Below are 26,433 nucleotides of genomic sequence, written 5' to 3'. Positions count from 1 at the left end.
AATTGCCGCCGTTTCTATAGATACAGAGTGCCATTGCTTACTGGGAACAGTTAAGGAACCATAGTACAATATCTTGTTGTGAAACTGTCTACTTTTCTCACTTGTGGCCGAGAAAACTGAAACCCTCTCACCTTGGGCTGGAAGAATTAAAGATCATGACTGGGATTACATACATTGACTCGTGAAGTAATACAAAATTATTTCACTCTTCACTGTATTTGTTTCTGTACAAAATGTGCGTTCTATTGCTATATTTCTATCTGTAGGTAAAAATTGGGTATTGAAAGAAAATTCCCGTGAACAGGGGCGTGAAGATATGGTTCCGCTTTTACAGCATTTACACATAGCAGCGTCATGGATCTACGAGAATTTTGCTTGTATGTGTAAGGTTAACATATTTAAGCATAGAACTGAAGTCACAACAATTTTCACCTTTTGAAGACGCTTGTGGTTACCCATATGTCAATTCCCATCTCGTGATTGGCACACATTTTTAAAAATTGCCCGTCCCTTGTGGGGATCGAACCCACGACCTTTGGATTAGAAGTCCAACGCGCTATCCTCTGCGCCAAAGGGACGCTGTGCAAGTGACGGTCTCAGATGTAAGAGATTCTGCAAGACATGACCCGTGCTACATGTCTCGCGTTACTTTTCTGATAGGCTTACTTTCATATTTCTCTGAAGCAATTACATCAAAGACTCATTATTTATGTAACAGACACGATACATCGCTCCGAATCGCTCTGTTTACCATGGCTCTACTGATTGAAACACCTGCGTATTGACAGAGTTGCTCTGTACAATCGTAGTAACACAGTCCTGCTATTAGATTCGCTCACGTGCGCTGCTTACAGATAAATGGGAATTGCGCTCTTTAGAACAGCATCCACTCACAAAGTGGTAAACGACACACTGGGAACACTGTACGATTAGTCACATTTTTTGACTTTGGTTGACTGCTGTGTCACAGCCGGTCCCCATCATATGTATACACTCCAACGGACGTGTGTGCCCTGTTAGCACATTTACCAGGAACGTTAGCTGCATCACCTCCCTGGCAATTCCATGCCGTGCTCGAAGCGTCAGCCATTGCTTGGTGACAGTGTGCTTCGATGAGAAGTGGACAGATGATGCATCTCTCTCGCCGTCAGTTATAGGCGGGAATCATACTTAATGTAGTTTTCTGCAAGCGTCAGCGGAGCGTCAGACATCTGTGTCTGGTCTTCTCCCTTCATGCATCCACCAAGTCCACTCCTGGCAGTCTCCAGTAAAAGCCCCCTGTGCTGAAGCGAAAATTGCCGCCGTTTCTATAGATACAGAGTGCCATTGCTTACTGGGAACAGTTAAGGAACCATAGTACAATATCTTGTTGTGAAACTGTCTACTTTTCTCACTTGTGGCCGAGAAAACTGAAACCCTCTCACCTTGGGCTGGAAGAATTAAAGATCATGACTGGGATTACATACATTGACTCGTGAAGTAATACAAAATTATTTCACTCTTCACTGTATTTGTTTCTGTACAAAATGTGCGTTCTATTGCTATATTTCTATCTGTAGGTAAAAATTGGGTATTGAAAGAAAATTCCCGTGAACAGGGGCGTGAAGATATGGTTCCGCTTTTACAGCATTTACACATAGCAGCGTCATGGATCTACGAGAATTTTGCTTGTATGTGTAAGGTTAACATATTTAAGCATAGAACTGAAGTCACAACAATTTTCACCTTTTGAAGACGCTTGTGGTTACCCATATGTCAATTCCCATCTCGTGATTGGCACACATTTTTAAAAATTGCCCGTCCCTTGTGGGGATCGAACCCACGACCTTTGGATTAGAAGTCCAACGCGCTATCCTCTGCGCCAAAGGGACACTGTGCAAGTGACGGTCTCAGATGTAAGAGATTCTGCAAGACATGACCCGTGCTACATGTCTCGCGTTACTTTTCTGATAGGCTTACTTTCATATTTCTCTGAAGCAATTACATCAAAGACTCATTATTTATGTAACAGACACGATACATCGCTCCGAATCGCTCTGTTTACCATGGCTCTACTGATTGAAACACCTGCGTATTGACAGAGTTGCTCTGTACAATCGTAGTAACACAGTCCTGCTATTAGATTCGCTCACGTGCGCTGCTTACAGATAAATGGGAATTGCGCTCTTTAGAACAGCATCCACTCACAAAGTGGTAAACGACACACTGGGAACACTGTACGATTAGTCACATTTTTTGACTTTGGTTGACTGCTGTGTCACAGCCGGTCCCCATCATATGTATACACTCCAACGGACGTGTGTGCCCTGTTAGCACATTTACCAGGAACGTTAGCTGCATCACCTCCCTGGCAATTCCATGCCGTGCTCGAAGCGTCAGCCATTGCTTGGTGACAGTGTGCTTCGATGAGAAGTGGACAGATGATGCATCTCTCTCGCCGTCAGTTATAGGCGGGAATCATACTTAATGTAGTTTTCTGCAAGCGTCAGCGGAGCGTCAGACATCTGTGTCTGGTCTTCTCCCTTCATGCATCCACCAAGTCCACTCCTGGCAGTCTCCAGTAAAAGCCCCCTGTGCTGAAGCGAAAATTGCCGCCGTTTCTATAGATACAGAGTGCCATTGCTTACTGGGAACAGTTAAGGAACCATAGTACAATATCTTGTTGTGAAACTGTCTACTTTTCTCACTTGTGGCCGAGAAAACTGAAACCCTCTCACCTTGGGCTGGAAGAATTAAAGATCATGACTGGGATTACATACATTGACTCGTGAAGTAATACAAAATTATTTCACTCTTCACTGTATTTGTTTCTGTACAAAATGTGCGTTCTATTGCTATATTTCTATCTGTAGGTAAAAATTGGGTATTGAAAGAAAATTCCCGTGAACAGGGGCGTGAAGATATGGTTCCGCTTTTACAGCATTTACACATAGCAGCGTCATGGATCTACGAGAATTTTGCTTGTATGTGTAAGGTTAACATATTTAAGCATAGAACTGAAGTCACAACAATTTTCACCTTTTGAAGACGCTTGTGGTTACCCATATGTCAATTCCCATCTCGTGATTGGCACACATTTTTAAAAATTGCCCGTCCCTTGTGGGGATCGAACCCACAACCTTTGGATTAGAAGTCCAACGCGCTATCCTCTGCGCCAAAGGGACGCTGTGCAAGTGACGGTCTCAGATGTAAGAGATTCTGCAAGACATGACCCGTGCTACATGTCTCGCGTTACTTTTCTGATAGGCTTACTTTCATATTTCTCTGAAGCAATTACATCAAAGACTCATTATTTATGTAACAGACACGATACATCGCTCCGAATCGCTCTGTTTACCATGGCTCTACTGATTGAAACACCTGCGTATTGACAGAGTTGCTCTGTACAATCGTAGTAACACAGTCCTGCTATTAGATTCGCTCACGTGCGCTGCTTACAGATAAATGGGAATTGCGCTCTTTAGAACAGCATCCACTCACAAAGTGGTAAACGACACACTGGGAACACTGTACGATTAGTCACATTTTTTGACTTTGGTTGACTGCTGTGTCACAGCCGGTCCCCATCATATGTATACACTCCAACGGACGTGTGTGCCCTGTTAGCACATTTACCAGGAACGTTAGCTGCATCACCTCCCTGGCAATTCCATGCCGTGCTCGAAGCGTCAGCCATTGCTTGGTGACAGTGTGCTTCGATGAGAAGTGGACAGATGATGCATCTCTCTCGCCGTCAGTTATAGGCGGGAATCATACTTAATGTAGTTTTCTGCAAGCGTCAGCGGAGCGTCAGACATCTGTGTCTGGTCTTCTCCCTTCATGCATCCACCAAGTCCACTCCTGGCAGTCTCCAGTAAAAGCCCCCTGTGCTGAAGCGAAAATTGCCGCCGTTTCTATAGATACAGAGTGCCATTGCTTACTGGGAACAGTTAAGGAACCATAGTACAATATCTTGTTGTGAAACTGTCTACTTTTCTCACTTGTGGCCGAGAAAACTGAAACCCTCTCACCTTGGGCTGGAAGAATTAAAGATCATGACTGGGATTACATACATTGACTCGTGAAGTAATACAAAATTATTTCACTCTTCACTGTATTTGTTTCTGTACAAAATGTGCGTTCTATTGCTATATTTCTATCTGTAGGTAAAAATTGGGTATTGAAAGAAAATTCCCGTGAACAGGGGCGTGAAGATATGGTTCCGCTTTTACAGCATTTACACATAGCAGCGTCATGGATCTACGAGAATTTTGCTTGTATGTGTAAGGTTAACATATTTAAGCATAGAACTGAAGTCACAACAATTTTCACCTTTTGAAGACGCTTGTGGTTACCCATATGTCAATTCCCATCTCGTGATTGGCACACATTTTTAAAAATTGCCCGTCCCTTGTGGGGATCGAACCCACGACCTTTGGATTAGAAGTCCAACGCGCTATCCTCTGCGCCAAAGGGACGCTGTGCAAGTGACGGTCTCAGATGTAAGAGATTCTGCAAGACATGACCCGTGCTACATGTCTCGCGTTACTTTTCTGATAGGCTTACTTTCATATTTCTCTGAAGCAATTACATCAAAGACTCATTATTTATGTAACAGACACGATACATCGCTCCGAATCGCTCTGTTTACCATGGCTCTACTGATTGAAACACCTGCGTATTGACAGAGTTGCTCTGTACAATCGTAGTAACACAGTCCTGCTATTAGATTCGCTCACGTGCGCTGCTTACAGATAAATGGGAATTGCGCTCTTTAGAACAGCATCCACTCACAAAGTGGTAAACGACACACTGGGAACACTGTACGATTAGTCACATTTTTTGACTTTGGTTGACTGCTGTGTCACAGCCGGTCCCCATCATATGTATACACTCCAACGGACGTGTGTGCCCTGTTAGCACATTTACCAGGAACGTTAGCTGCATCACCTCCCTGGCAATTCCATGCCGTGCTCGAAGCGTCAGCCATTGCTTGGTGACAGTGTGCTTCGATGAGAAGTGGACAGATGATGCATCTCTCTCGCCGTCAGTTATAGGCGGGAATCATACTTAATGTAGTTTTCTGCAAGCGTCAGCGGAGCGTCAGACATCTGTGTCTGGTCTTCTCCCTTCATGCATCCACCAAGTCCACTCCTGGCAGTCTCCAGTAAAAGCCCCCTGTGCTGAAGCGAAAATTGCCGCCGTTTCTATAGATACAGAGTGCCATTGCTTACTGGGAACAGTTAAGGAACCATAGTACAATATCTTGTTGTGAAACTGTCTACTTTTCTCACTTGTGGCCGAGAAAACTGAAACCCTCTCACCTTGGGCTGGAAGAATTAAAGATCATGACTGGGATTACATACATTGACTCGTGAAGTAATACAAAATTATTTCACTCTTCACTGTATTTGTTTCTGTACAAAATGTGCGTTCTATTGCTATATTTCTATCTGTAGGTAAAAATTGGGTATTGAAAGAAAATTCCCGTGAACAGGGGCGTGAAGATATGGTTCCGCTTTTACAGCATTTACACATAGCAGCGTCATGGATCTACGAGAATTTTGCTTGTATGTGTAAGGTTAACATATTTAAGCATAGAACTGAAGTCACAACAATTTTCACCTTTTGAAGACGCTTGTGGTTACCCATATGTCAATTCCCATCTCGTGATTGGCACACATTTTTAAAAATTGCCCGTCCCTTGTGGGGATCGAACCCACGACCTTTGGATTAGAAGTCCAACGCGCTATCCTCTGCGCCAAAGGGACGCTGTGCAAGTGACGGTCTCAGATGTAAGAGATTCTGCAAGACATGACCCGTGCTACATGTCTCGCGTTACTTTTCTGATAGGCTTACTTTCATATTTCTCTGAAGCAATTACATCAAAGACTCATTATTTATGTAACAGACACGATACATCGCTCCGAATCGCTCTGTTTACCATGGCTCTACTGATTGAAACACCTGCGTATTGACAGAGTTGCTCTGTACAATCGTAGTAACACAGTCCTGCTATTAGATTCGCTCACGTGCGCTGCTTACAGATAAATGGGAATTGCGCTCTTTAGAACAGCATCCACTCACAAAGTGGTAAACGACACACTGGGAACACTGTACGATTAGTCACATTTTTTGACTTTGGTTGACTGCTGTGTCACAGCCGGTCCCCATCATATGTATACACTCCAACGGACGTGTGTGCCCTGTTAGCACATTTACCAGGAACGTTAGCTGCATCACCTCCCTGGCAATTCCATGCCGTGCTCGAAGCGTCAGCCATTGCTTGGTGACAGTGTGCTTCGATGAGAAGTGGACAGATGATGCATCTCTCTCGCCGTCAGTTATAGGCGGGAATCATACTTAATGTAGTTTTCTGCAAGCGTCAGCGGAGCGTCAGACATCTGTGTCTGGTCTTCTCCCTTCATGCATCCACCAAGTCCACTCCTGGCAGTCTCCAGTAAAAGCCCCCTGTGCTGAAGCGAAAATTGCCGCCGTTTCTATAGATACAGAGTGCCATTGCTTACTGGGAACAGTTAAGGAACCATAGTACAATATCTTATTGTGAAACTGTCTACTTTTCTCACTTGTGGCCGAGAAAACTGAAACCCTCTCACCTTGGGCTGGAAGAATTAAAGATCATGACTGGGATTACATACATTGACTCGTGAAGTAATACAAAATTATTTCACTCTTCACTGTATTTGTTTCTGTACAAAATGTGCGTTCTATTGCTATATTTCTATCTGTAGGTAAAAATTGGGTATTGAAAGAAAATTCCCGTGAACAGGGGCGTGAAGATATGGTTCCGCTTTTACAGCATTTACACATAGCAGCGTCATGGATCTACGAGAATTTTGCTTGTATGTGTAAGGTTAACATATTTAAGCATAGAACTGAAGTCACAACAATTTTCACCTTTTGAAGACGCTTGTGGTTACCCATATGTCAATTCCCATCTCGTGATTGGCACACATTTTTAAAAATTGCCCGTCCCTTGTGGGGATCGAACCCACGACCTTTGGATTAGAAGTCCAACGCGCTATCCTCTGCGCCAAAGGGACGCTGTGCAAGTGACGGTCTCAGATGTAAGAGATTCTGCAAGACATGACCCGTGCTACATGTCTCGCGTTACTTTTCTGATAGGCTTACTTTCATATTTCTCTGAAGCAATTACATCAAAGACTCATTATTTATGTAACAGACACGATACATCGCTCCGAATCGCTCTGTTTACCATGGCTCTACTGATTGAAACACCTGCGTATTGACAGAGTTGCTCTGTACAATCGTAGTAACACAGTCCTGCTATTAGATTCGCTCACGTGCGCTGCTTACAGATAAATGGGAATTGCGCTCTTTAGAACAGCATCCACTCACAAAGTGGTAAACGACACACTGGGAACACTGTACGATTAGTCACATTTTTTGACTTTGGTTGACTGCTGTGTCACAGCCGGTCCCCATCATATGTATACACTCCAACGGACGTGTGTGCCCTGTTAGCACATTTACCAGGAACGTTAGCTGCATCACCTCCCTGGCAATTCCATGCCGTGCTCGAAGCGTCAGCCATTGCTTGGTGACAGTGTGCTTCGATGAGAAGTGGACAGATGATGCATCTCTCTCGCCGTCAGTTATAGGCGGGAATCATACTTAATGTAGTTTTCTGCAAGCGTCAGCGGAGCGTCAGACATCTGTGTCTGGTCTTCTCCCTTCATGCATCCACCAAGTCCACTCCTGGCAGTCTCCAGTAAAAGCCCCCTGTGCTGAAGCGAAAATTGCCGCCGTTTCTATAGATACAGAGTGCCATTGCTTACTGGGAACAGTTAAGGAACCATAGTACAATATCTTGTTGTGAAACTGTCTACTTTTCTCACTTGTGGCCGAGAAAACTGAAACCCTCTCACCTTGGGCTGGAAGAATTAAAGATCATGACTGGGATTACATACATTGACTCGTGAAGTAATACAAAATTATTTCACTCTTCACTGTATTTGTTTCTGTACAAAATGTGCGTTCTATTGCTATATTTCTATCTGTAGGTAAAAATTGGGTATTGAAAGAAAATTCCCGTGAACAGGGGCGTGAAGATATGGTTCCGCTTTTACAGCATTTACACATAGCAGCGTCATGGATCTACGAGAATTTTGCTTGTATGTGTAAGGTTAACATATTTAAGCATAGAACTGAAGTCACAACAATTTTCACCTTTTGAAGACGCTTGTGGTTACCCATATGTCAATTCCCATCTCGTGATTGGCACACATTTTTAAAAATTGCCCGTCCCTTGTGGGGATCGAACCCACGACCTTTGGATTAGAAGTCCAACGCGCTATCCTCTGCGCCAAAGGGACGCTGTGCAAGTGACGGTCTCAGATGTAAGAGATTCTGCAAGACATGACCCGTGCTACATGTCTCGCGTTACTTTTCTGATAGGCTTACTTTCATATTTCTCTGAAGCAATTACATCAAAGACTCATTATTTATGTAACAGACACGATACATCGCTCCGAATCGCTCTGTTTACCATGGCTCTACTGATTGAAACACCTGCGTATTGACAGAGTTGCTCTGTACAATCGTAGTAACACAGTCCTGCTATTAGATTCGCTCACGTGCGCTGCTTACAGATAAATGGGAATTGCGCTCTTTAGAACAGCATCCACTCACAAAGTGGTAAACGACACACTGGGAACACTGTACGATTAGTCACATTTTTTGACTTTGGTTGACTGCTGTGTCACAGCCGGTCCCCATCATATGTATACACTCCAACGGACGTGTGTGCCCTGTTAGCACATTTACCAGGAACGTTAGCTGCATCACCTCCCTGGCAATTCCATGCCGTGCTCGAAGCGTCAGCCATTGCTTGGTGACAGTGTGCTTCGATGAGAAGTGGACAGATGATGCATCTCTCTCGCCGTCAGTTATAGGCGGGAATCATACTTAATGTAGTTTTCTGCAAGCGTCAGCGGAGCGTCAGACATCTGTGTCTGGTCTTCTCCCTTCATGCATCCACCAAGTCCACTCCTGGCAGTCTCCAGTAAAAGCCCCCTGTGCTGAAGCGAAAATTGCCGCCGTTTCTATAGATACAGAGTGCCATTGCTTACTGGGAACAGTTAAGGAACCATAGTACAATATCTTGTTGTGAAACTGTCTACTTTTCTCACTTGTGGCCGAGAAAACTGAAACCCTCTCACCTTGGGCTGGAAGAATTAAAGATCATGACTGGGATTACATACATTGACTCGTGAAGTAATACAAAATTATTTCACTCTTCACTGTATTTGTTTCTGTACAAAATGTGCGTTCTATTGCTATATTTCTATCTGTAGGTAAAAATTGGGTATTGAAAGAAAATTCCCGTGAACAGGGGCGTGAAGATATGGTTCCGCTTTTACAGCATTTACACATAGCAGCGTCATGGATCTACGAGAATTTTGCTTGTATGTGTAAGGTTAACATATTTAAGCATAGAACTGAAGTCACAACAATTTTCACCTTTTGAAGACGCTTGTGGTTACCCATATGTCAATTCCCATCTCGTGATTGGCACACATTTTTAAAAATTGCCCGTCCCTTGTGGGGATCGAACCCACGACCTTTGGATTAGAAGTCCAACGCGCTATCCTCTGCGCCAAAGGGACGATGTGCAAGTGACGGTCTCAGAAGTAAGAGATTCTGCAAGACATGACCCGTGCTACATGTCTCGCGTTACTTTTCTGATAGGCTTACTTTCATATTTCTCTGAAGCAATTACATCAAAGACTCATTATTTATGTAACAGACACGATACATCGCTCCGAATCGCTCTGTTTACCATGGCTCTACTGATTGAAACACCTGCGTATTGACAGAGTTGCTCTGTACAATCGTAGTAACACAGTCCTGCTATTAGATTCGCTCACGTGCGCTGCTTACAGATAAATGGGAATTGCGCTCTTTAGAACAGCATCCACTCACAAAGTGGTAAACGACACACTGGGAACACTGTACGATTAGTCACATTTTTTGACTTTGGTTGACTGCTGTGTCACAGCCGGTCCCCATCATATGTATACACTCCAACGGACGTGTGTGCCCTGTTAGCACATTTACCAGGAACGTTAGCTGCATCACCTCCCTGGCAATTCCATGCCGTGCTCGAAGCGTCAGCCATTGCTTGGTGACAGTGTGCTTCGATGAGAAGTGGACAGATGATGCATCTCTCTCGCCGTCAGTTATAGGCGGGAATCATACTTAATGTAGTTTTCTGCAAGCGTCAGCGGAGCGTCAGACATCTGTGTCTGGTCTTCTCCCTTCATGCATCCACCAAGTCCACTCCTGGCAGTCTCCAGTAAAAGCCCCCTGTGCTGAAGCGAAAATTGCCGCCGTTTCTATAGATACAGAGTGCCATTGCTTACTGGGAACAGTTAAGGAACCATAGTACAATATCTTGTTGTGAAACTGTCTACTTTTCTCACTTGTGGCCGAGAAAACTGAAACCCTCTCACCTTGGGCTGGAAGAATTAAAGATCATGACTGGGATTACATACATTGACTCGTGAAGTAATACAAAATTATTTCACTCTTCACTGTATTTGTTTCTGTACAAAATGTGCGTTCTATTGCTATATTTCTATCTGTAGGTAAAAATTGGGTATTGAAAGAAAATTCCCGTGAACAGGGGCGTGAAGATATGGTTCCGCTTTTACAGCATTTACACATAGCAGCGTCATGGATCTACGAGAATTTTGCTTGTATGTGTAAGGTTAACATATTTAAGCATAGAACTGAAGTCACAACAATTTTCACCTTTTGAAGACGCTTGTGGTTACCCATATGTCAATTCCCATCTCGTGATTGGCACACATTTTTAAAAATTGCCCGTCCCTTGTGGGGATCGAACCCACGACCTTTGGATTAGAAGTCCAACGCGCTATCCTCTGCGCCAAAGGGACGCTGTGCAAGTGACGGTCTCAGATGTAAGAGATTCTGCAAGACATGACCCGTGCTACATGTCTCGCGTTACTTTTCTGATAGGCTTACTTTCATATTTCTCTGAAGCAATTACATCAAAGACTCATTATTTATGTAACAGACACGATACATCGCTCCGAATCGCTCTGTTTACCATGGCTCTACTGATTGAAACACCTGCGTATTGACAGAGTTGCTCTGTACAATCGTAGTAACACAGTCCTGCTATTAGATTCGCTCACGTGCGCTGCTTACAGATAAATGGGAATTGCGCTCTTTAGAACAGCATCCACTCACAAAGTGGTAAACGACACACTGGGAACACTGTACGATTAGTCACATTTTTTGACTTTGGTTGACTGCTGTGTCACAGCCGGTCCCCATCATATGTATACACTCCAACGGACGTGTGTGCCCTGTTAGCACATTTACCAGGAACGTTAGCTGCATCACCTCCCTGGCAATTCCATGCCGTGCTCGAAGCGTCAGCCATTGCTTGGTGACAGTGTGCTTCGATGAGAAGTGGACAGATGATGCATCTCTCTCGCCGTCAGTTATAGGCGGGAATCATACTTAATGTAGTTTTCTGCAAGCGTCAGCGGAGCGTCAGACATCTGTGTCTGGTCTTCTCCCTTCATGCATCCACCAAGTCCACTCCTGGCAGTCTCCAGTAAAAGCCCCCTGTGCTGAAGCGAAAATTGCCGCCGTTTCTATAGATACAGAGTGCCATTGCTTACTGGGAACAGTTAAGGAACCATAGTACAATATCTTGTTGTGAAACTGTCTACTTTTCTCACTTGTGGCCGAGAAAACTGAAACCCTCTCACCTTGGGCTGGAAGAATTAAAGATCATGACTGGGATTACATACATTGACTCGTGAAGTAATACAAAATTATTTCACTCTTCACTGTATTTGTTTCTGTACAAAATGTGCGTTCTATTGCTATATTTCTATCTGTAGGTAAAAATTGGGTATTGAAAGAAAATTCCCGTGAACAGGGGCGTGAAGATATGGTTCCGCTTTTACAGCATTTACACATAGCAGCGTCATGGATCTACGAGAATTTTGCTTGTATGTGTAAGGTTAACATATTTAAGCATAGAACTGAAGTCACAACAATTTTCACCTTTTGAAGACGCTTGTGGTTACCCATATGTCAATTCCCATCTCGTGATTGGCACACATTTTTAAAAATTGCCCGTCCCTTGTGGGGATCGAACCCACGACCTTTGGATTAGAAGTCCAACGCGCTATCCTCTGCGCCAAAGGGACGCTGTGCAAGTGACGGTCTCAGATGTAAGAGATTCTGCAAGACATGACCCGTGCTACATGTCTCGCGTTACTTTTCTGATAGGCTTACTTTCATATTTCTCTGAAGCAATTACATCAAAGACTCATTATTTATGTAACAGACACGATACATCGCTCCGAATCGCTCTGTTTACCATGGCTCTACTGATTGAAACACCTGCGTATTGACAGAGTTGCTCTGTACAATCGTAGTAACACAGTCCTGCTATTAGATTCGCTCACGTGCGCTGCTTACAGATAAATGGGAATTGCGCTCTTTAGAACAGCATCCACTCACAAAGTGGTAAACGACACACTGGGAACACTGTACGATTAGTCACATTTTTTGACTTTGGTTGACTGCTGTGTCACAGCCGGTCCCCATCATATGTATACACTCCAACGGACGTGTGTGCCCTGTTAGCACATTTACCAGGAACGTTAGCTGCATCACCTCCCTGGCAATTCCATGCCGTGCTCGAAGCGTCAGCCATTGCTTGGTGACAGTGTGCTTCGATGAGAAGTGGACAGATGATGCATCTCTCTCGCCGTCAGTTATAGGCGGGAATCATACTTAATGTAGTTTTCTGCAAGCGTCAGCGGAGCGTCAGACATCTGTGTCTGGTCTTCTCCCTTCATGCATCCACCAAGTCCACTCCTGGCAGTCTCCAGTAAAAGCCACCTGTGCTGAAGCGAAAATTGCCGCCGTTTCTATAGATACAGAGTGCCATTGCTTACTGGGAACAGTTAAGGAACCATAGTACAATATCTTGTTGTGAAACTGTCTACTTTTCTCACTTGTGGCCGAGAAAACTGAAACCCTCTCACCTTGGGCTGGAAGAATTAAAGATCATGACTGGGATTACATACATTGACTCGTGAAGTAATACAAAATTATTTCACTCTTCACTGTATTTGTTTCTGTACAAAATGTGCGTTCTATTGCTATATTTCTATCTGTAGGTAAAAATTGGGTATTGAAAGAAAATTCCCGTGAACAGGGGCGTGAAGATATGGTTCCGCTTTTACAGCATTTACACATAGCAGCGTCATGGATCTACGAGAATTTTGCTTGTATGTGTAAGGTTAACATATTTAAGCATAGAACTGAAGTCACAACAATTTTCACCTTTTGAAGACGCTTGTGGTTACCCATATGTCAATTCCCATCTCGTGATTGGCACACATTTTTAAAAATTGCCCGTCCCTTGTGGGGATCGAACCCACGACCTTTGGATTAGAAGTCCAACGCGCTATCCTCTGCGCCAAAGGGACGCTGTGCAAGTGACGGTCTCAGATGTAAGAGATTCTGCAAGACATGACCCGTGCTACATGTCTCGCGTTACTTTTCTGATAGGCTTACTTTCATATTTCTCTGAAGCAATTACATCAAAGACTCATTATTTATGTAACAGACACGATACATCGCTCCGAATCGCTCTGTTTACCATGGCTCTACTGATTGAAACACCTGCGTATTGACAGAGTTGCTCTGTACAATCGTAGTAACACAGTCCTGCTATTAGATTCGCTCACGTGCGCTGCTTACAGATAAATGGGAATTGCGCTCTTTAGAACAGCATCCACTCACAAAGTGGTAAACGACACACTGGGAACACTGTACGATTAGTCACATTTTTTGACTTTGGTTGACTGCTGTGTCACAGCCGGTCCCCATCATATGTATACACTCCAACGGACGTGTGTGCCCTGTTAGCACATTTACCAGGAACGTTAGCTGCATCACCTCCCTGGCAATTCCATGCCGTGCTCGAAGCGTCAGCCATTGCTTGGTGACAGTGTGCTTCGATGAGAAGTGGACAGATGATGCATCTCTCTCGCCGTCAGTTATAGGCGGGAATCATACTTAATGTAGTTTTCTGCAAGCGTCAGCGGAGCGTCAGACATCTGTGTCTGGTCTTCTCCCTTCATGCATCCACCAAGTCCACTCCTGGCAGTCTCCAGTAAAAGCCCCCTGTGCTGAAGCGAAAATTGCCGCCGTTTCTATAGATACAGAGTGCCATTGCTTACTGGGAACAGTTAAGGAACCATAGTACAATATCTTGTTGTGAAACTGTCTACTTTTCTCACTTGTGGCCGAGAAAACTGAAACCCTCTCACCTTGGGCTGGAAGAATTAAAGATCATGACTGGGATTACATACATTGACTCGTGAAGTAATACAAAATTATTTCACTCTTCACTGTATTTGTTTCTGTACAAAATGTGCGTTCTATTGCTATATTTCTATCTGTAGGTAAAAATTGGGTATTGAAAGAAAATTCCCGTGAACAGGGGCGTGAAGATATGGTTCCGCTTTTACAGCATTTACACATAGCAGCGTCATGGATCTACGAGAATTTTGCTTGTATGTGTAAGGTTAACATATTTAAGCATAGAACTGAAGTCACAACAATTTTCACCTTTTGAAGACGCTTGTGGTTACCCATATGTCAATTCCCATCTCGTGATTGGCACACATTTTTAAAAATTGCCCGTCCCTTGTGGGGATCGAACCCACGACCTTTGGATTAGAAGTCCAACGCGCTATCCTCTGCGCCAAAGGGACGCTGTGCAAGTGACGGTCTCAGATGTAAGAGATTCTGCAAGACATGACCCGTGCTACATGTCTCGCGTTACTTTTCTGATAGGCTTACTTTCATATTTCTCTGAAGCAATTACATCAAAGACTCGTTATTTATGTAACAGACACGATACATCGCTCCGAATCGCTCTGTTTACCATGGCTCTACTGATTGAAACACCTGCGTATTGACAGAGTTGCTCTGTACAATCGTAGTAACACAGTCCTGCTATTAGATTCGCTCACGTGCGCTGCTTACAGATAAATGGGAATTGCGCTCTTTAGAACAGCATCCACTCACAAAGTGGTAAACGACACACTGGGAACACTGTACGATTAGTCACATTTTTTGACTTTGGTTGACTGCTGTGTCACAGCCGGTCCCCATCATATGTATACACTCCAACGGACGTGTGTGCCCTGTTAGCACATTTACCAGGAACGTTAGCTGCATCACCTCCCTGGCAATTCCATGCCGTGCTCGAAGCGTCAGCCATTGCTTGGTGACAGTGTGCTTCGATGAGAAGTGGACAGATGATGCATCTCTCTCGCCGTCAGTTATAGGCGGGAATCATACTTAATGTAGTTTTCTGCAAGCGTCAGCGGAGCGTCAGACATCTGTGTCTGGTCTTCTCCCTTCATGCATCCACCAAGTCCACTCCTGGCAGTCTCCAGTAAAAGCCCCCCGTGCTGAAGCGAAAATTGCCGCCGTTTCTATACATACAGAGTGCCATTGCTTACTGGGAACAGTTAAGGAACCATAGTACAATATCTTGTTGTGAAACTGTCTACTTTTCTCACTTGTGGCCGAGAAAACTGAAACCCTCTCACCTTGGGCTGGAAGAATTAAAGATCATGACTGGGATTACATACATTGACTCGTGAAGTAATACAAAATTATTTCACTCTTCACTGTATTTGTTTCTGTACAAAATGTGCGTTCTATTGCTATATTTCTATCTGTAGGTAAAAATTGGGTATTGAAAGAAAATTCCCGTGAACAGGGGCGTGAAGATATGGTTCCGCTTTTACAGCATTTACACATAGCAGCGTCATGGATCTACGAGAATTTTGCTTGTATGTGTAAGGTTAACATATTTAAGCATAGAACTGAAGTCACAACAATTTTCACCTTTTGAAGACGCTTGTGGTTACCCATATGTCAATTCCCATCTCGTGATTGGCACACATTTTTAAAAATTGCCCGTCCCTTGTGGGGATCGAACCCACGACCTTTGGATTAGAAGTCCAACGCGCTATCCTCTGCGCCAAAGGGACGCTGTGCAAGTGACGGTCTCAGATGTAAGAGATTCTGCAAGACATGACCCGTGCTACATGTCTCGCGTTACTTTTCTGATAGGCTTACTTTCATATTTCTCTGAAGCAATTACATCAAAGACTCATTATTTATGTAACAGACACGATACATCGCTCCGAATCGCTCTGTTTACCATGGCTCTACTGATTGAAACACCTGCGTATTGACAGAGTTGCTCTGTACAATCGTAGTAACACAGTCCTGCTATTAGATTCGCTCACGTGCGCTGCTTACAGATAAATGGGAATTGCGCTCTTTAGAACAGCATCCACTCACAAAGTGGTAAACGACACACTGGGAACACTGTACGATTAGTCACATTTTTTGACTTTGGTTGACTGCTGTGTCACAGCCGGTCCCCATCATATGTATACACTCCAACGGACGTGTGTGCCCTGTTAGCACATTTACCAGGAACGTTAGCTGCATCACCTCCCTGGCAATTCCATGCCGTGCTCGAAGCGTCAGCCATTGCTTGGTGACAGTGTGCTTCGATGAGAAGTGGACAGATGATGCATCTCTCTCGCCGTCAGTTATAGGCGGGAATCATACTTAATGTAGTTTTCTGCAAGCGTCAGCGGAGCGTCAGACATCTGTGTCTGGTCTTCTCCCTTCATGCATCCACCAAGTCCACTCCTGGCAGTCTCCAGTAAAAGCCCCCTGTGCTGAAGCGAAAATTGCCGCCGTTTCTATAGATACAGAGTGCCATTGCTTACTGGGAACAGTTAAGGAACCATAGTACAATATCTTGTTGTGAAACTGTCTACTTTTCTCACTTGTGGCCGAGAAAACTGAAACCCTCTCACCTTGGGCTGGAAGAATTAAAGATCATGACTGGGATTACATACATTGACTCGTGAAGTAATACAAAATTATTTCACTCTTCACTGTATTTGTTTCTGTACAAAATGTGCGTTCTATTGCTATATTTCTATCTGTAGGTAAAAATTGGGTATTGAAAGAAAATTCCCGTGAACAGGGGCGTGAAGATATGGTTCCGCTTTTACAGCATTTACACATAGCAGCGTCATGGATCTACGAGAATTTTGCTTGTATGTGTAAGGTTAACATATTTAAGCATAGAACTGAAGTCACAACAATTTTCACCTTTTGAAGACGCTTGTGGTTACCCATATGTCAATTCCCATCTCGTGATTGGCACACATTTTTAAAAATTGCCCGTCCCTTGTGGGGATCGAACCCACGACCTTTGGATTAGAAGTCCAACGCGCTATCCTCTGCGCCAAAGGGACGCTGTGCAAGTGACGGTCTCAGATGTAAGAGATTCTGCAAGACATGACCCGTGCTACATGTCTCGCGTTACTTTTCTGATAGGCTTACTTTCATATTTCTCTGAAGCAATTACATCAAAGACTCATTATTTATGTAACAGACACGATACATCGCTCCGAATCGCTCTGTTTACCATGGCTCTACTGATTGAAACACCTGCGTATTGACAGAGTTGCTCTGTACAATCGTAGTAACACAGTCCTGCTATTAGATTCGCTCACGTGCGCTGCTTACAGATAAATGGGAATTGCGCTCTTTAGAACAGCATCCACTCACAAAGTGGTAAACGACACACTGGGAACACTGTACGATTAGTCACATTTTTTGACTTTGGTTGACTGCTGTGTCACAGCCGGTCCCCATCATATGTATACACTCCAACGGACGTGTGTGCCCTGTTAGCACATTTACCAGGAACGTTAGCTGCATCACCTCCCTGGCAATTCCATGCCGTGCTCGAAGCGTCAGCCATTGCTTGGTGACAGTGTGCTTCGATGAGAAGTGGACAGATGATGCATCTCTCTCGCCGTCAGTTATAGGCGGGAATCATACTTAATGTAGTTTTCTGCAAGCGTCAGCGGAGCGTCAGACATCTGTGTCTGGTCTTCTCCCTTCATGCATCCACCAAGTCCACTCCTGGCAGTCTCCAGTAAAAGCCCCCTGTGCTGAAGCGAAAATTGCCGCCGTTTCTATAGATACAGAGTGCCATTGCTTACTGGGAACAGTTAAGGAACCATAGTACAATATCTTGTTGTGAAACTGTCTACTTTTCTCACTTGTGGCCGAGAAAACTGAAACCCTCTCACCTTGGGCTGGAAGAATTAAAGATCATGACTGGGATTACATACATTGACTCGTGAAGTAATACAAAATTATTTCACTCTTCACTGTATTTGTTTCTGTACAAAATGTGCGTTCTATTGCTATATTTCTATCTGTAGGTAAAAATTGGGTATTGAAAGAAAATTCCCGTGAACAGGGGCGTGAAGATATGGTTCCGCTTTTACAGCATTTACACATAGCAGCGTCATGGATCTACGAGAATTTTGCTTGTATGTGTAAGGTTAACATATTTAAGCATAGAACTGAAGTCACAACAATTTTCACCTTTTGAAGACGCTTGTGGTTACCCATATGTCAATTCCCATCTCGTGATTGGCACACATTTTTAAAAATTGCCCGTCCCTTGTGGGGATCGAACCCACGACCTTTGGATTAGAAGTCCAACGCGCTATCCTCTGCGCCAAAGGGACGCTGTGCAAGTGACGGTCTCAGATGTAAGAGATTCTGCAAGACATGACCCGTGCTACATGTCTCGCGTTACTTTTCTGATAGGCTTACTTTCATATTTCTCTGAAGCAATTACATCAAAGACTCATTATTTATGTAACAGACACGATACATCGCTCCGAATCGCTCTGTTTACCATGGCTCTACTGATTGAAACACCTGCGTATTGACAGAGTTGCTCTGTACAATCGTAGTAACACAGTCCTGCTATTAGATTCGCTCACGTGCGCTGCTTACAGATAAATGGGAATTGCGCTCTTTAGAACAGCATCCACTCACAAAGTGGTAAACGACACACTGGGAACACTGTACGATTAGTCACATTTTTTGACTTTGGTTGACTGCTGTGTCACAGCCGGTCCCCATCATATGTATACACTCCAACGGACGTGTGTGCCCTGTTAGCACATTTACCAGGAACGTTAGCTGCATCACCTCCCTGGCAATTCCATGCCGTGCTCGAAGCGTCAGCCATTGCTTGGTGACAGTGTGCTTCGATGAGAAGTGGACAGATGATGCATCTCTCTCGCCGTCAGTTATAGGCGGGAATCATACTTAATGTAGTTTTCTGCAAGCGTCAGCGGAGCGTCAGACATCTGTGTCTGGTCTTCTCCCTTCATGCATCCACCAAGTCCACTCCTGGCAGTCTCCAGTAAAAGCCCCCTGTGCTGAAGCGAAAATTGCCGCCGTTTCTATAGATACAGAGTGCCATTGCTTACTGGGAACAGTTAAGGAACCATAGTACAATATCTTGTTGTGAAACTGTCTACTTTTCTCACTTGTGGCCGAGAAAACTGAAACCCTCTCACCTTGGGCTGGAAGAATTAAAGATCATGACTGGGATTACATACATTGACTCGTGAAGTAATACAAAATTATTTCACTCTTCACTGTATTTGTTTCTGTACAAAATGTGCGTTCTATTGCTATATTTCTATCTGTAGGTAAAAATTGGGTATTGAAAGAAAATTCCCGTGAACAGGGGCGTGAAGATATGGTTCCGCTTTTACAGCATTTACACATAGCAGCGTCATGGATCTACGAGAATTTTGCTTGTATGTGTAAGGTTAACATATTTAAGCATAGAACTGAAGTCACAACAATTTTCACCTTTTGAAGACGCTTGTGGTTACCCATATGTCAATTCCCATCTCGTGATTGGCACACATTTTTAAAAATTGCCCGTCCCTTGTGGGGATCGAACCCACGACCTTTGGATTAGAAGTCCAACGCGCTATCCTCTGCGCCAAAGGGACGCTGTGCAAGTGACGGTCTCAGATGTAAGAGATTCTGCAAGACATGACCCGTGCTACATGTCTCGCGTTACTTTTCTGATAGGCTTACTTTCATATTTCTCTGAAGCAATTACATCAAAGACTCATTATTTATGTAACAGACACGATACATCGCTCCGAATCGCTCTGTTTACCATGGCTCTACTGATTGAAACACCTGCGTATTGACAGAGTTGCTCTGTACAATCGTAGTAACACAGTCCTGCTATTAGATTCGCTCACGTGCGCTGCTTACAGATAAATGGGAATTGCGCTCTTTAGAACAGCATCCACTCACAAAGTGGTAAACGACACACTGGGAACACTGTACGATTAGTCACATTTTTTGACTTTGGTTGACTGCTGTGTCACAGCCGGTCCCCATCATATGTATACACTCCAACGGACGTGTGTGCCCTGTTAGCACATTTACCAGGAACGTTAGCTGCATCACCTCCCTGGCAATTCCATGCCGTGCTCGAAGCGTCAGCCATTGCTTGGTGACAGTGTGCTTCGATGAGAAGTGGACAGATGATGCATCTCTCTCGCCGTCAGTTATAGGCGGGAATCATACTTAATGTAGTTTTCTGCAAGCGTCAGCGGAGCGTCAGACATCTGTGTCTGGTCTTCTCCCTTCATGCATCCACCAAGTCCACTCCTGGCAGTCTCCAGTAAAAGCCCCCCGTGCTGAAGCGAAAATTGCCGCCGTTTCTATACATACAGAGTGCCATTGCTTACTGGGAACAGTTAAGGAACCATAGTACAATATCTTGTTGTGAAACTGTCTACTTTTCTCACTTGTGGCCGAGAAAACTGAAACCCTCTCACCTTGGGCTGGAAGAATTAAAGATCATGACTGGGATTACATACATTGACTCGTGAAGTAATACAAAATTATTTCACTCTTCACTGTATTTGTTTCTGTACAAAATGTGCGTTCTATTGCTATATTTCTATCTGTAGGTAAAAATTGGGTATTGAAAGAAAATTCCCGTGAACAGGGGCGTGAAGATATGGTTCCGCTTTTACAGCATTTACACATAGCAGCGTCATGGATCTACGAGAATTTTGCTTGTATGTGTAAGGTTAACATATTTAAGCATAGAACTGAAGTCACAACAATTTTCACCTTTTGAAGACGCTTGTGGTTACCCATATGTCAATTCCCATCTCGTGATTGGCACACATTTTTAAAAATTGCCCGTCCCTTGTGGGGATCGAACCCACGACCTTTGGATTAGAAGTCCAACGCGCTATCCTCTGCGCCAAAGGGACGCTGTGCAAGTGACGGTCTCAGATGTAAGAGATTCTGCAAGACATGACCCGTGCTACATGTCTCGCGTTACTTTTCTGATAGGCTTACTTTCATATTTCTCTGAAGCAATTACATCAAAGACTCATTATTTATGTAACAGACACGATACATCGCTCCGAATCGCTCTGTTTACCATGGCTCTACTGATTGAAACACCTGCGTATTGACAGAGTTGCTCTGTACAATCGTAGTAACACAGTCCTGCTATTAGATTCGCTCACGTGCGCTGCTTACAGATAAATGGGAATTGCGCTCTTTAGAACAGCATCCACTCACAAAGTGGTAAACGACACACTGGGAACACTGTACGATTAGTCACATTTTTTGACTTTGGTTGACTGCTGTGTCACAGCCGGTCCCCATCATATGTATACACTCCAACGGACGTGTGTGCCCTGTTAGCACATTTACCAGGAACGTTAGCTGCATCACCTCCCTGGCAATTCCATGCCGTGCTCGAAGCGTCAGCCATTGCTTGGTGACAGTGTGCTTCGATGAGAAGTGGACAGATGATGCATCTCTCTCGCCGTCAGTTATAGGCGGGAATCATACTTAATGTAGTTTTCTGCAAGCGTCAGCGGAGCGTCAGACATCTGTGTCTGGTCTTCTCCCTTCATGCATCCACCAAGTCCACTCCTGGCAGTCTCCAGTAAAAGCCCCCTGTGCTGAAGCGAAAATTGCCGCCGTTTCTATAGATACAGAGTGCCATTGCTTACTGGGAACAGTTAAGGAACCATAGTACAATATCTTGTTGTGAAACTGTCTACTTTTCTCACTTGTGGCCGAGAAAACTGAAACCCTCTCACCTTGGGCTGGAAGAATTAAAGATCATGACTGGGATTACATACATTGACTCGTGAAGTAATACAAAATTATTTCACTCTTCACTGTATTTGTTTCTGTACAAAATGTGCGTTCTATTGCTATATTTCTATCTGTAGGTAAAAATTGGGTATTGAAAGAAAATTCCCGTGAACAGGGGCGTGAAGATATGGTTCCGCTTTTACACATAGCAGCGTCATGGATCTACGAGAATTTTGCTTGTATGTGTAAGGTTAACATATTTAAGCATAGAACTGAAGTCACAACAATTTTCACCTTTTGAAGACGCTTGTGGTTACCCATATGTCAATTCCCATCTCGTGATTGGCACACATTTTTAAAAATTGCCCGTCCCTTGTGGGGATCGAACCCACGACCTTTGGATTAGAAGTCCAACGCGCTATCCTCTGCGCCAAAGGGACGCTGTGCAAGTGACGGTCTCAGATGTAAGAGATTCTGCAAGACATGACCCGTGCTACATGTCTCGCGTTACTTTTCTGATAGGCTTACTTTCATATTTCTCTGAAGCAATTACATCAAAGACTCGTTATTTATGTAACAGACACGATACATCGCTCCGAATCGCTCTGTTTACCATGGCTCTACTGATTGAAACACCTGCGTATTGACAGAGTTGCTCTGTACAATCGTAGTAACACAGTCCTGCTATTAGATTCGCTCACGTGCGCTGCTTACAGATAAATGGGAATTGCGCTCTTTAGAACAGCATCCACTCACAAAGTGGTAAATGACACACTGGGAACACTGTACGATTAGTCACATTTTTTGACTTTGGTTGACTGCTGTGTCACAGCCGGTCCCCATCATATGTATACACTCCAACGGACGTGTGTGCCCTGTTAGCACATTTACCAGGAACGTTAGCTGCATCACCTCCCTGGCAATTCCATGCCGTGCTCGAAGCGTCAGCCATTGCTTGGTGACAGTGTGCTTCGATGAGAAGTGGACAGATGATGCATCTCTCTCGCCGTCAGTTATAGGCGGGAATCATACTTAATGTAGTTTTCTGCAAGCGTCAGCGGAGCGTCAGACATCTGTGTCTGGTCTTCTCCCTTCATGCATCCACCAAGTCCACTCCTGGCAGTCTCCAGTAAAAGCCCCCTGTGCTGAAGCGAAAATTGCCGCCGTTTCTATAGATACAGAGTGCCATTGCTTACTGGGAACAGTTAAGGAACCATAGTACAATATCTTGTTGTGAAACTGTCTACTTTTCTCACTTGTGGCCGAGAAAACTGAAACCCTCTCACCTTGGGCTGGAAGAATTAAAGATCATGACTGGGATTACATACATTGACTCGTGAAGTAATACAAAATTATTTCACTCTTCACTGTATTTGTTTCTGTACAAAATGTGCGTTCTATTGCTATATTTCTATCTGTAGGTAAAAATTGGGTATTGAAAGAAAATTCCCGTGAACAGGGGCGTGAAGATATGGTTCCGCTTTTACAGCATTTACACATAGCAGCGTCATGGATCTACGAGAATTTTGCTTGTATGTGTAAGGTTAACATATTTAAGCATAGAACTGAAGTCACAACAATTTTCACCTTTTGAAGACGCTTGTGGTTACCCATATGTCAATTCGCATCTCGTGATTGGCACACATTTATAAAAATTGCCCGTCCCTTGTGGGGATCGAACCCACGACCTTTGGATTAGAAGTCCAACGCGCTATCCTCTGCGCCAAAGGGACGCTGTGCAAGTGACGGTCTCAGATGTAAGAGATTCTGCAAGACATGACCCGTGCTACATGTCTCGCGTTACTTTTCTGATAGGCTTACTTTCATATTTCTCTGAAGCAATTACATCAAAGACTCATTATTTATGTAACAGACACGATACATCGCTCCGAATCGCTCTGTTTACCATGGCTCTACTGATTGAAACACCTGCGTATTGACAGAGTTGCTCTGTACAATCGTAGTAACACAGTCCTGCTATTAGATTCGCTCACGTGCGCTGCTTACAGATAAATGGGAATTGCGCTCTTTAGAACAGCATCCACTCACAAAGTGGTAAACGACACACTGGGAACACTGTACGATTAGTCACATTTTTTGACTTTGGTTGACTGCTGTGTCACAGCCGGTCCCCATCATATGTATACACTCCAACGGACGTGTGTGCCCTGTTAGCACATTCACCAGGAACGTTAGCTGCATCACCTCCCTGGCAATTCCATGCCGTGCTCGAAGCGTCAGCCATTGCTTGGTGACAGTGTGCTTCGATGAGAAGTGGACAGATGATGCATCTCTCTCGCCGTCAGTTATAGGCGGGAATCATACTTAATGTAGTTTTCTGCAAGCGTCAGCGGAGCGTCAGACATCTGTGTCTGGTCTTCTCCCTTCATGCATCCACCAAGTCCACTCCTGGCAGTCTCCAGTAAAAGCCCCCTGTGCTGAAGCGAAAATTGCCGCCGTTTCTATAGATACAGAGTGCCATTGCTTACTGGGAACAGTTAAGGAACCATAGTACAATATCTTGTTGTGAAACTGTCTACTTTTCTCACTTGTGGCCGAGAAAACTGAAACCCTCTCACCTTGGGCTGGAAGAATTAAAGATCATGACTGGGATTACATACATTGACTCGTGAAGTAATACAAAATTATTTCACTCTTCACTGTATTTGTTTCTGTACAAAATGTGCGTTCTATTGCTATATTTCTATCTGTAGGTAAAAATTGGGTATTGAAAGAAAATTCCCGTGAACAGGGGCGTGAAGATATGGTTCCGCTTTTACAGCATTTACACATAGCAGCGTCATGGATCTACGAGAATTTTGCTTGTATGTGTAAGGTTAACATATTTAAGCATAGAACTGAAGTCACAACAATTTTCACCTTTTGAAGACGCTTGTGGTTACCCATATGTCAATTCCCATCTCGTGATTGGCACACATTTTTAAAAATTGCCCGTCCCTTGTGGGGATCGAACCCACGACCTTTGGATTAGAAGTCCAACGCGCTATCCTCTGCGCCAAAGGGACGCTGTGCAAGTGACGGTCTCAGATGTAAGAGATTCTGCAAGACATGACCCGTGCTACATGTCTCGCGTTACTTTTCTGATAGGCTTACTTTCATATTTCTCTGAAGCAATTACATCAAAGACTCGTTATTTATGTAACAGACACGATACATCGCTCCGAATCGCTCTGTTTACCATGGCTCTACTGATTGAAACACCTGCGTATTGACAGAGTTGCTCTGTACAATCGTAGTAACACAGTCCTGCTATTAGATTCGCTCACGTGCGCTGCTTACAGATAAATGGGAATTGCGCTCTTTAGAACAGCATCCACTCACAAAGTGGTAAATGACACACTGGGAACACTGTACGATTAGTCACATTTTTTGACTTTGGTTGACTGCTGTGTCACAGCCGGTCCCCATCATATGTATACACTCCAACGGACGTGTGTGCCCTGTTAGCACATTTACCAGGAACGTTAGCTGCATCACCTCCCTGGCAATTCCATGCCGTGCTCGAAGCGTCAGCCATTGCTTGGTGACAGTGTGCTTCGATGAGAAGTGGACAGATGATGCATCTCTCTCGCCGTCAGTTATAGGCGGGAATCATACTTAATGTAGTTTTCTGCAAGCGTCAGCGGAGCGTCAGACATCTGTGTCTGGTCTTCTCCCTTCATGCATCCACCAAGTCCACTCCTGGCAGTCTCCAGTAAAAGCCCCCTGTGCTGAAGCGAAAATTGCCGCCGTTTCTATAGATACAGAGTGCCATTGCTTACTGGGAACAGTTAAGGAACCATAGTACAATATCTTGTTGTGAAACTGTCTACTTTTCTCACTTGTGGCCGAGAAAACTGAAACCCTCTCACCTTGGGCTGGAAGAATTAAAGATCATGACTGGGATTACATACATTGACTCGTGAAGTAATACAAAATTATTTCACTCTTCACTGTATTTGTTTCTGTACAAAATGTGCGTTCTATTGCTATATTTCTATCTGTAGGTAAAAATTGGGTATTGAAAGAAAATTCCCGTGAACAGGGGCGTGAAGATATGGTTCCGCTTTTACAGCATTTACACATAGCAGCGTCATGGATCTACGAGAATTTTGCTTGTATGTGTAAGGTTAACATATTTAAGCATAGAACTGAAGTCACAACAATTTTCACCTTTTGAAGACGCTTGTGGTTACCCATATGTCAATTCGCATCTCGTGATTGGCACACATTTATAAAAATTGCCCGTCCCTTGTGGGGATCGAACCCACGACCTTTGGATTAGAAGTCCAACGCGCTATCCTCTGCGCCAAAGGGACGCTG

General features: G+C 44.1%; 21 non-coding genes across 21 annotated transcripts; all 21 read right to left on the bottom strand.

The window, feature by feature from the left end:
- Positions 1-505: 505 nt before the first annotated feature.
- Positions 506-578, bottom strand: Trnar-ucu (transfer RNA arginine (anticodon UCU)). The gene has a single exon. It is a non-coding gene; the product is annotated as a tRNA-Arg (tRNA).
- Positions 579-1,798: 1,220 nt separating this feature from the next.
- On the bottom strand, positions 1,799-1,871 carry Trnar-ucu (transfer RNA arginine (anticodon UCU)). The gene has a single exon. It is a non-coding gene; the product is annotated as a tRNA-Arg (tRNA).
- A 1,220-nt stretch (positions 1,872-3,091) lies between these two features.
- Positions 3,092-3,164, bottom strand: Trnar-ucu (transfer RNA arginine (anticodon UCU)). Its single transcript has one exon. It is a non-coding gene; the product is annotated as a tRNA-Arg (tRNA).
- Positions 3,165-4,384: 1,220 nt separating this feature from the next.
- Positions 4,385-4,457, bottom strand: Trnar-ucu (transfer RNA arginine (anticodon UCU)). The gene has a single exon. It is a non-coding gene; the product is annotated as a tRNA-Arg (tRNA).
- A 1,220-nt stretch (positions 4,458-5,677) lies between these two features.
- Positions 5,678-5,750, bottom strand: Trnar-ucu (transfer RNA arginine (anticodon UCU)). Its single transcript has one exon. It is a non-coding gene; the product is annotated as a tRNA-Arg (tRNA).
- A 1,220-nt stretch (positions 5,751-6,970) lies between these two features.
- On the bottom strand, positions 6,971-7,043 carry Trnar-ucu (transfer RNA arginine (anticodon UCU)). Its single transcript has one exon. It is a non-coding gene; the product is annotated as a tRNA-Arg (tRNA).
- A 1,220-nt stretch (positions 7,044-8,263) lies between these two features.
- Trnar-ucu (transfer RNA arginine (anticodon UCU)) lies at positions 8,264-8,336 on the bottom strand. The gene has a single exon. It is a non-coding gene; the product is annotated as a tRNA-Arg (tRNA).
- A 1,220-nt stretch (positions 8,337-9,556) lies between these two features.
- Trnar-ucu (transfer RNA arginine (anticodon UCU)) lies at positions 9,557-9,629 on the bottom strand. Its single transcript has one exon. It is a non-coding gene; the product is annotated as a tRNA-Arg (tRNA).
- Positions 9,630-10,849: 1,220 nt separating this feature from the next.
- Trnar-ucu (transfer RNA arginine (anticodon UCU)) lies at positions 10,850-10,922 on the bottom strand. The gene has a single exon. It is a non-coding gene; the product is annotated as a tRNA-Arg (tRNA).
- Positions 10,923-12,142: 1,220 nt separating this feature from the next.
- Positions 12,143-12,215, bottom strand: Trnar-ucu (transfer RNA arginine (anticodon UCU)). Its single transcript has one exon. It is a non-coding gene; the product is annotated as a tRNA-Arg (tRNA).
- A 1,220-nt stretch (positions 12,216-13,435) lies between these two features.
- On the bottom strand, positions 13,436-13,508 carry Trnar-ucu (transfer RNA arginine (anticodon UCU)). Its single transcript has one exon. It is a non-coding gene; the product is annotated as a tRNA-Arg (tRNA).
- Positions 13,509-14,728: 1,220 nt separating this feature from the next.
- Trnar-ucu (transfer RNA arginine (anticodon UCU)) lies at positions 14,729-14,801 on the bottom strand. The gene has a single exon. It is a non-coding gene; the product is annotated as a tRNA-Arg (tRNA).
- A 1,220-nt stretch (positions 14,802-16,021) lies between these two features.
- On the bottom strand, positions 16,022-16,094 carry Trnar-ucu (transfer RNA arginine (anticodon UCU)). Its single transcript has one exon. It is a non-coding gene; the product is annotated as a tRNA-Arg (tRNA).
- A 1,220-nt stretch (positions 16,095-17,314) lies between these two features.
- Positions 17,315-17,387, bottom strand: Trnar-ucu (transfer RNA arginine (anticodon UCU)). Its single transcript has one exon. It is a non-coding gene; the product is annotated as a tRNA-Arg (tRNA).
- Positions 17,388-18,607: 1,220 nt separating this feature from the next.
- Positions 18,608-18,680, bottom strand: Trnar-ucu (transfer RNA arginine (anticodon UCU)). Its single transcript has one exon. It is a non-coding gene; the product is annotated as a tRNA-Arg (tRNA).
- Positions 18,681-19,900: 1,220 nt separating this feature from the next.
- On the bottom strand, positions 19,901-19,973 carry Trnar-ucu (transfer RNA arginine (anticodon UCU)). Its single transcript has one exon. It is a non-coding gene; the product is annotated as a tRNA-Arg (tRNA).
- Positions 19,974-21,193: 1,220 nt separating this feature from the next.
- On the bottom strand, positions 21,194-21,266 carry Trnar-ucu (transfer RNA arginine (anticodon UCU)). The gene has a single exon. It is a non-coding gene; the product is annotated as a tRNA-Arg (tRNA).
- A 1,211-nt stretch (positions 21,267-22,477) lies between these two features.
- Trnar-ucu (transfer RNA arginine (anticodon UCU)) lies at positions 22,478-22,550 on the bottom strand. Its single transcript has one exon. It is a non-coding gene; the product is annotated as a tRNA-Arg (tRNA).
- Positions 22,551-23,770: 1,220 nt separating this feature from the next.
- Trnar-ucu (transfer RNA arginine (anticodon UCU)) lies at positions 23,771-23,843 on the bottom strand. Its single transcript has one exon. It is a non-coding gene; the product is annotated as a tRNA-Arg (tRNA).
- A 1,220-nt stretch (positions 23,844-25,063) lies between these two features.
- Trnar-ucu (transfer RNA arginine (anticodon UCU)) lies at positions 25,064-25,136 on the bottom strand. Its single transcript has one exon. It is a non-coding gene; the product is annotated as a tRNA-Arg (tRNA).
- Positions 25,137-26,356: 1,220 nt separating this feature from the next.
- Trnar-ucu (transfer RNA arginine (anticodon UCU)) lies at positions 26,357-26,429 on the bottom strand. The gene has a single exon. It is a non-coding gene; the product is annotated as a tRNA-Arg (tRNA).
- Positions 26,430-26,433: the final 4 nt, after the last annotated feature.

Source organism: Schistocerca cancellata, unplaced genomic scaffold, assembly GCF_023864275.1.
Source record: "Schistocerca cancellata isolate TAMUIC-IGC-003103 unplaced genomic scaffold, iqSchCanc2.1 HiC_scaffold_425, whole genome shotgun sequence".
Classification (NCBI taxonomy): Eukaryota; Metazoa; Arthropoda; class Insecta; order Orthoptera; family Acrididae; genus Schistocerca; species Schistocerca cancellata.
Note: the sequence above shows the minus strand (reverse complement) of the source record. Positions and strands in the feature narration are given on the sequence as shown.